This window comes from Molossus molossus, unplaced genomic scaffold (genome assembly GCF_014108415.1).
Source record: "Molossus molossus isolate mMolMol1 unplaced genomic scaffold, mMolMol1.p scaffold_m16_p_17, whole genome shotgun sequence".
Classification (NCBI taxonomy): domain Eukaryota; kingdom Metazoa; phylum Chordata; class Mammalia; order Chiroptera; family Molossidae; genus Molossus; species Molossus molossus.
The window spans coordinates 64,622,322-64,630,603 of NW_023425352.1; positions in this window are offsets into that span (position 1 = coordinate 64,622,322).

Here is an 8,282-nt window from a genome sequence, read left to right on the forward strand (position 1 = left end):
CCAGAAGGCCACTTACAAAGCAGTTAACTATGAAAAACTCCAAGAAATATCGCAAAGGGCAGATAAAAATCCAGCCCAATTCTTAGCCCGCCTAACAGAGGCACTCCCAAAATATACTAAAATCGACCCCAACTCGGTCAAGGGGGCTACAGTTCTTAACATTCATTTTATCTCCCAGTCAGCCCCCAATATTTGGAAAAAATTAAAAAGGCAGAGGAGGGCCCTCAAACCCCTCAGTGAGATCTCCTTAGTATGGCTTTTAAAGTCTATAATAACCGAGAAGGAACAGGCAAAGGCAGGAAAGGCCCAAGGAGATCAGGCAAAATATCAGCTGCTTTCGGCTGCCCTGAAAGGCTCTCATGAGAGAAGAGTCCCCCAGAGAGGGTCTCATAAGACTCCACCAGGGCCCTGCTTCAAATATGAAAGGAAGGTAACTGGGCAAAAGCCTGTCCAGCTCCATGGCCCCCGCCAGGGCCATGCCCTCCCTGTGGGAAAAAGAGGACACTGGAAGGTTGACTGCCCCCTCTCCCCTCAAAGGGAGGGTTCGGCCCCTTCAACCCTTACCCCAGCCTCTCCTGACCTAACCTCGCCCAGCCTGCTGGGACTTGGCACCAAGGACTGAAGGTGCTCGGGACCATCAGCCCCATCTCACATCACCATCAAAGAGCCTAGGGTAACCATCCAAACAGCAGGTAAGCCAATCTCATTTCTTATAGACTTACTCTGCCTTAGCCAAATATTCAGGTTCTGTTGTGGGAGTAAATGGTCTTATCTCATCCCCACTCGCCATGGATACTTCGCCTTGTCTTATACATAATGTCTCCTTTACACACTCTTTTCTTCTCCTGCCCAGGTACTCTATGCCTATTCTAGGCGGAGACCTACTCTCCAAATTTAGGACCTCCCTCTCCTTCTACCTCCTGACACCAGAGTTCGCTTTGTTCCTTGTCCTCAGCCAGCTTGACTTTCCTGTCTCTGTTAAAGACCTACACTTGCCTCCAGATATAGTGAATCCCAAAGTGTGGGACACCTCCCTATCACCAATAGCTTTCATCATACCCCTGTCCAAATCAGGCTCTGGGATTCATCCTAGTTTCCCAACCAGCCTCAATATCCCATATTCCTCACGCATCAGAAAGGCTTGAAACCCATTATTAGGAAATTCTTAGGTTGAGGCCTCCTTCAACCCTTGGAGACAGAATTTCCCATGTTAATTGTAGTTTTATTTTGGGATTTTTAGAGTCTGAACAAATTTCTAGGGATACTGTGTAGTGGGTGGAAGGGGTGCTGCTTGTGGGTTGAGCTCCAAGGGGCTGTCACCTCCCAAGTCATCTCAAACCCTCTTATGTGTCTCTGTTTCTCTCTCCAGCTGTCTAACAGAGCCAAGAGGATTTGGAGCACTGGGTAACCAATCTTTATGTGTAGGTACCTGGACAAGTCAAATAACGAATTACAGTTGAGTTGAAATTCCCTATCAGGCTCCTGCACATCATGGGGGATGCCCCCTGACACCTCCACAAAGATTCTTAGTCACCTAAGAATACTCAAAATTAGGGCGGGAGAGAGGAAATGCCCCTTATCTTCAGAGCTGAACAAATTCAGGCTTTCATTTTTCCAGCAAAAGGTGTTTATTCAGGCTTTCAGAAAGCTCTTCCAATTGAGAAGCCGAACTTAAAAATCAACTACCCATTTTTCCTCCCATCCACCTTAGCCTAGGTCCTCTCAACTTAACCTTTAGTTCCACCTCAAGGATTTTTTTTAAGAAACAGCTCAGTGAAATAAAATTCAAATTTAGATTTTTAAATATAGTCAATAGAAAAATAAATAAATAAAATAAAATTTAAAAACAGCTCAAATAAAGTCAGGGCCTATTACTTTAAAACGGGGAGGTCCAGAATTCCCAATGAAACTCATCAAGTTCACCCAGTGCAAAACAAGGAGTTGGTGGGTCACAGTGGGCCCCTGCTGGTACTTAAAATGGGTCTGGGTCTGCAAGGTGGTCCTGGGTGGGCTTCTTTGGAATTCTGCTGACGACTCCAAGGAAATGTCAATGTAAAAAATGTCCAAACTTGTAAGAATTTTTATGAGTTTATTTGAGCCAAGCTGATGACAATTGCTGGAAAGCAAAATCTCAAGGGATTTAGGAAATGCCCTAGAACATGGCAGTTTTACCACTTATTTTATACATCAGAATCAACAGGGAAGGTGTTAGGGATCATATGAAATCCACTGGTGATAGATTAGGGAGGCAGGAGAAAGCAAAGAGGAGAAATCTTTGGGACTAGATAAAAAGAAAAAGGAATAGACACTTCCTTTACATAGGCAGGTATAAAATAGTTAACAGTTAACAATTAACATGATAATAAAAACAATGAGGGGATTGTGGGTTCTGCTGTGGTGTGGTGGTTGTGCTTTGAGAGTGAGGGGTCCAAAATAAAGAAATTACTTTGCTATTCCAAAGTTTTGTTATAAGATGTTATCTTAGATGCAAAAAAACAGCAGACAGGTTCAGTTAAGGTGAAGACTGAACGTTTTTAGGGAAAAATACTGCCCTACGATATATGACTGCCTGCCTTGAACTTTTAGTTAGAAAGTTTTAATTTTAGACCATCCTATGTGGTTCCTTCAAGTCTCTGAGTTTATAAGGCCTCCATACAGGCTTCACCTGAGCTTGTCAGGTTTAGTATGTGGCCGCCTTTTTGCCCACACTTTTTAAAATTTACGTACTGAATCCATGTACCATTTATTTGTTGTAATATGTGAGATGATTATTTAATTCACCTTATTGTCTCAACATCATTTATTGTATGGCCCCCCAAAAAGGGCCACATACTAAACCTGACAGGCTCAGGGGACTGAATGGCAGGCCTTACAAACTCAGAGCACATAAAAAAATTTCCTAACTAAAAGTTAGTCATGGCTGGTAATCACATCCTAGGTCTGTAGCTTCCTTGACAAAGGTCAATCTGTACCTCAAGTATAGTATTGTCTTTTTACATCTAAAATAACATACCCTTAAAATGTCAGAGTAATCCCCTTTTTTCCAGACTCCTCAGAGTACAACCTCGCACCGGAGCAGGAGATCACAGAACGCTTTATTATTATCTTGTTCTCTGAATATCATCTCTATGTGATGGTAAATGTTAACATTTAACTATCCATTACCCACCAATGTAAAGGACTATGTCTCTCTCTTTTGCTCTTATTCAGTCTCAGAGATTTCTCTGCTTTGTTTTCTCCTGTCTCTCTAATCTATAACCAATGAGTTTCCAGAAACCCTGCTTATGCCTCCTCCTTTTGAGAAGGCAAGCCAGCCCTGGCCGGTTTTGCTCAGTGATTAGAGCGTCCTGAGGTCCAGAGAGACCGGGTTCGGTTCCCGCAAAGGGCACGTACCTTGGTTGCAGTTTGTCCCTGGCCCTGGTTGAGTCGTGCAGGTGGCAGCCACTCGATGTGTCCCTTTCATGTGGATGTTTCTCTCTCTCTCTCCCTCCATCCCACTCTATCTGAACAAAAAACGAAAAAAAATGTCCTCGGGTGAGGATAAAAAAAAAAAGAGAGAGAGAAGGCAAGCCAGGTGCAGACAATCCCCTTAGCTTGCAGTGCAAAGATTCCCCCCCACCCCACCCCCAGCTCTGGCTTTTGTAATCCCCTTTCATCCTCCAACCATCTAAACTACAGTAGAACTAGAAAGCCTCAAATACCCGGAGGCTTATCATGTATAAAAAGCCACTGGAACCTGGGCACAGGGCTCAGCCTTTGGAGGTGACTCTGCTGGGCCAGCACTGGTGTGCATTAAACAGTCCTTTTCTAATCCTCCAAGTGTGTGTAGTATGTCTTTTCCCACCTACCAAATTTCTGCCGCAACACTTTGATTTTAATTTGTAATATCAGCTGTAAAAATGCCCTTCTCCTGAGCATTTTCTCAACTAGTTGAGATTTTGCTTCCTGGAAATCGCAGCTTGATTCAAATAAACTCATAAAAATTCTCTACAAGTCTGGATATTTCTTATATCAACAATTGAATTTTATATATTATGTCCATTGTTTGAAATGACAATTTTAACATATTCTAAACTCTATGTATATTTAAATCTATTGTTGTAGACCAACGAGACAGACCAGACCCAGACTCCAAACTGGGTTCAAATTAAGAGAGCTTTATTAGCCATACGGCTACTGTCCCATCCTACACAGAGGAGAGAGCAGCCCTGAGCTGAGGAGAAGGGCTGCTTATATAGTTGTTTTAGCCCTAGTTAAGAAATTGGGCTAAGGGTTTGTGAGCAAGCAAGCACATACAGAAGCAGATTATCTTCTGTTAGCCGTTACGCCTGAATTAACTATACAATGGGTTAACTCTGGCTGATGTATATCTCCTTCCTTTCTTAATGGAAAAATATTTACTGTATGTTCACATAGCATGTGTTTGTCCTTCACACTATTTCTGTTCTTTGGGAAGCCAGCACCACACTTGAAAATTATTTTTATAATAATACACATTCCCAAAAGAAAATTTCTGCTTATACTCAAGAAATCAATGGCATTCTTATACACCAACAATGAATTCATAGAAAGAGAAACTAAAAAAACAATCCCATTTACTATTGCAACAAAAAAATTAAGATACCTGGGAATAAACTCAAAGAAGGAAAGGACCTATTCCCAGAAAACTACAGGACATTGAAAAAAGAAATGGAGGAAGATATTAAAAAGTACAAGTGACCTGGGCCCCGAGGCTGAGTCAACTAGATTCCATTCTTATGTAGGCCCCTTGGCTAAGGCGACTAAATGACTCCATTTTCATCATCAATGGACCTTCAATTACCCCTAGAAGTAAAGGAATTTTGCCTAAGGTTATAGTTGCCCTACATGTTGGGAGGTATCTTGCAGTATTGGAAAATGAAAATCATGAGCCCAGTGATTAATGCTAATTTTGACTTCTGTAATCACTGTCACACCCACTATTTACCGGTCCCCTGAGGGGGAACCAAAGAGAGTGGGGCTTCTGTCTTTAAAAGTGGAGAAGCAAGAAGAATCATGGCTGTTTATCTGAGGGGAGGCCATGCCCTCCACAGCCCACCAGTGAAAATAAAGTGCTCCTTTACAATTCAGCTGTGCATCTCATCTCGCGGACACATTACCTTGTTCATGGATTAGAAGAATTAATATCATTAAAATGTCAATACTACCCAAAGCAATCTATAGATTCAATGCAATTCCCATTAAAATACCAATGACATACTGCACAGAACTGGAACAAATACTCCAAAAGTTTATATGGAACCAAAAAAGATCCCAAATAGCCACAGCAATCTTGAAAAAAAAAAAAAGAACAAAGTAGAAGGGATCACAATAGTGGATATTAGGTTATATTACAAAGCCATTGTAATCAAAACAGCCTACTAATGGTACAAGAACAGGCAGACAGATCAATGGAACAGAACAGAGAACCCAGAAATTGACCCAAGTCATTATGCTCAATTAATATTTGACAAAGGTGGCAAGAGCATACAGTGGAGCAAAGACAGCCTCTTCAATACATGGTGCTGGGTAAATTGGACAGCTACATGCAAAAAAGTGAAGCTAGACCACCAACTTACACCATACACAAGAATAATCTCAAAATGGACAAAAGACTTAAATGTGACTCGTGAATCCATAAAAGTCCTAGAAGAAAAGGTAGGCACCAAAATGTCAGACATCACATGCAGCAGAATTTTCACTGATACAACACCTAAGACAAGAGAAATGAAGGAAAAAATTAATACATGGGACTACATCAAACTAAAAAGCTTCTGCACATTAAAAGAAACAAGCATCAAAATGGAAAGGGAAGTCACTATATGGGAAAGTATAATTGCCAACAATATGTACCCCTATGTCATAGCAGCACTATTTTCAATTGCTAAGATCTGGAAACAGCCGAAGTGTCCATCAATAGATGAGTGGATATGAGTGGTACATATACACAATGGAATACTATGCAGCTGTAAGAAATAAAGATCTCTTATCCTTTGAGACAACATGAAGGAAACTGGAGAGTATTATCCTAAGCAAAACAAGCCAATCAGAGAAAGACAGATATCACAGGATCTCACTTACTAGTGGAATATAATGAACAAAACAAGCTGATGAAAAAAATAGACCCAGAGACATAGAAGTAGGGTGCAGACTGAAACCTCAGAAGAGAGGGCTGGTGGGAAGGGAAGAGATAAACCACAGAAGTTACATGCATGTATGGGTAACCATGGACATAGACAACAATGCTGGAGGTGGGGTGGGATTGAGAGGAGGGTGTCAATGAAAGAAAAAGGAGAAATATCTGTAACAAAAATTTTAAAAAATAAAATAAAAAAAAAATTTCTGCTTATTATTTAAGGTTATATATTTCCTGACAAAATTAAGAAATATTTGTCAAGTAAAACAAAACCAAACTCTTCATTAAAAGTTTTTATTGTGATTTGATTGAAATTATAGAATTTTCTGTAAAGGTAAATACAAATATAAAACAATAGAATTTTCCCTGATGCAAAAAGGGGAAAAGACCTTTGCTCCACTCTTTTCTTAGAGCATGTCCTTGAGAACATTGTAAATTGTTTCTTTGTCCTTTTGATATGTGTGTAAACCTTTTGAAAAAGAAGCCCTGGCCAGTTGGTTCAGCGGTTAGAGCATTGGCATGTGGACCAGAAAGTCTCGGGTCCAGTTCCCACTAAGGGCATGTACCTCAGTTGCAGTTTTTCCCCGGCCCCAGTTGGGATCTTGTGGGTGGCAATCACTCGATGTGTCTCTCTCACATCAACGTTTCTCTCTCTCTCTCTCTTCCTCATAAAAAATAAATAAAAACAAACAAACAACAACAAAAAAGGCAAATAAGCCCCCTGTTATTTTTACCACCCAGGAAACCTCCTTCTTAAAGACCTTGAAATTATGTCTTTGAAATGTAACTAGCAGATAACCACTCTATTTACCAGATGAATTTAGGATGTAACTGTGTAGCAAATGGGTTCAGTCCTCTTGAATGGGATATATATATAGCTGGCTAAATAAAAGTGTAATATTTCTGCCTTTGCAAACTCATTAGCAGATGACCTGAGATGCTTATCACAGTCTCATTTAATGCCTATTCAATAATAAAATTGTTTCTTCTTTCTCCATCTGTGGAGAGGATTTTCTGGGTTGACAAGAGACACTTTAAACTATTTCCCAAACACCTCTCATCCAGAAAATTGGGGTGTTGTGTGTATGTGTTCACACGCGCATCTACAGGGTGGGGCGAATGTAGGTTTACAGTTGTGAGTATGCAAAACAGTTTATTCTTGTATTATTATTTATTAATTATTGTATTATTTTCCATATGAAGAACTGTAAACCTACTTTTGCCCCACCCTGTATATATATATACACACACACTTACTCAAATATATGTGCATATTTTTCTCTATACAAATTCTATGTTTTAGCCCTGGCCGGTTTGGCTCAGCGGTTAGAGCGTCCACCTGCGGTCCTGAGAGACCCGGGTTCGGTTCCCGCTAAGGGCGCGTACCTCGGTTGCAGTTTGTCCCTGGCCCTGGTCGGTTGTGCGGGTGGCAGCCACTCGATGTGTTCCTTTTCCATCGATGTTTCTCTCTCTCTCCCTCTGTTCCTCTCCCTCCCTCCCACTCTACCTGAACAAAAAATGAAAAAATGTCCTCGGGTGAGGATTAAAAAAAAAAAAAAGAACAAATTCTATGTTTTAAAATTTAATTAAGAAAAACAACATTTTTGTAATTATTTTGAATGGAAACTCATGTTTACTAGCTTGCACAAGAGCAAATTAATGTCATAAAGTTACTAACCAGGAAATCAGCATATATGCCTTAGTGAGATGACAGTTGAAATTGTGCTGGCCTGCTCATATCACCTCGCCCTGATTAAATCACACAAAAGGCCAACTGTGGAGCTTTCAGAGGCAAACTGAGGAAGTACTAGCTGGCCTGATACTCCTCTAAACAATGTGTTATTTTTTAGAACTTAGAAAATAAAGTGAACAGCAGGACAACCCTGTGCTAACGCAGCTCCCTCCCCCCTCTGCTCCCTCCCACTTATTGCCTACTGCCTCAGCTTCTGTACTTGCTGGCTCTCCCCCAAGTCCATCAAGAAATGCCAGTTGCAGAAATTTGTGACAAACCCCCTATAAAATAAAAATGTAGCTGAAAGTTGGAGCTGATCTCCGAGATCAGCCTGCTTTGCTCTTTATTTGGCTTTAATTTGTCTCTGGTGGTCTCTTGGTTCTCTTGTGCCACAAC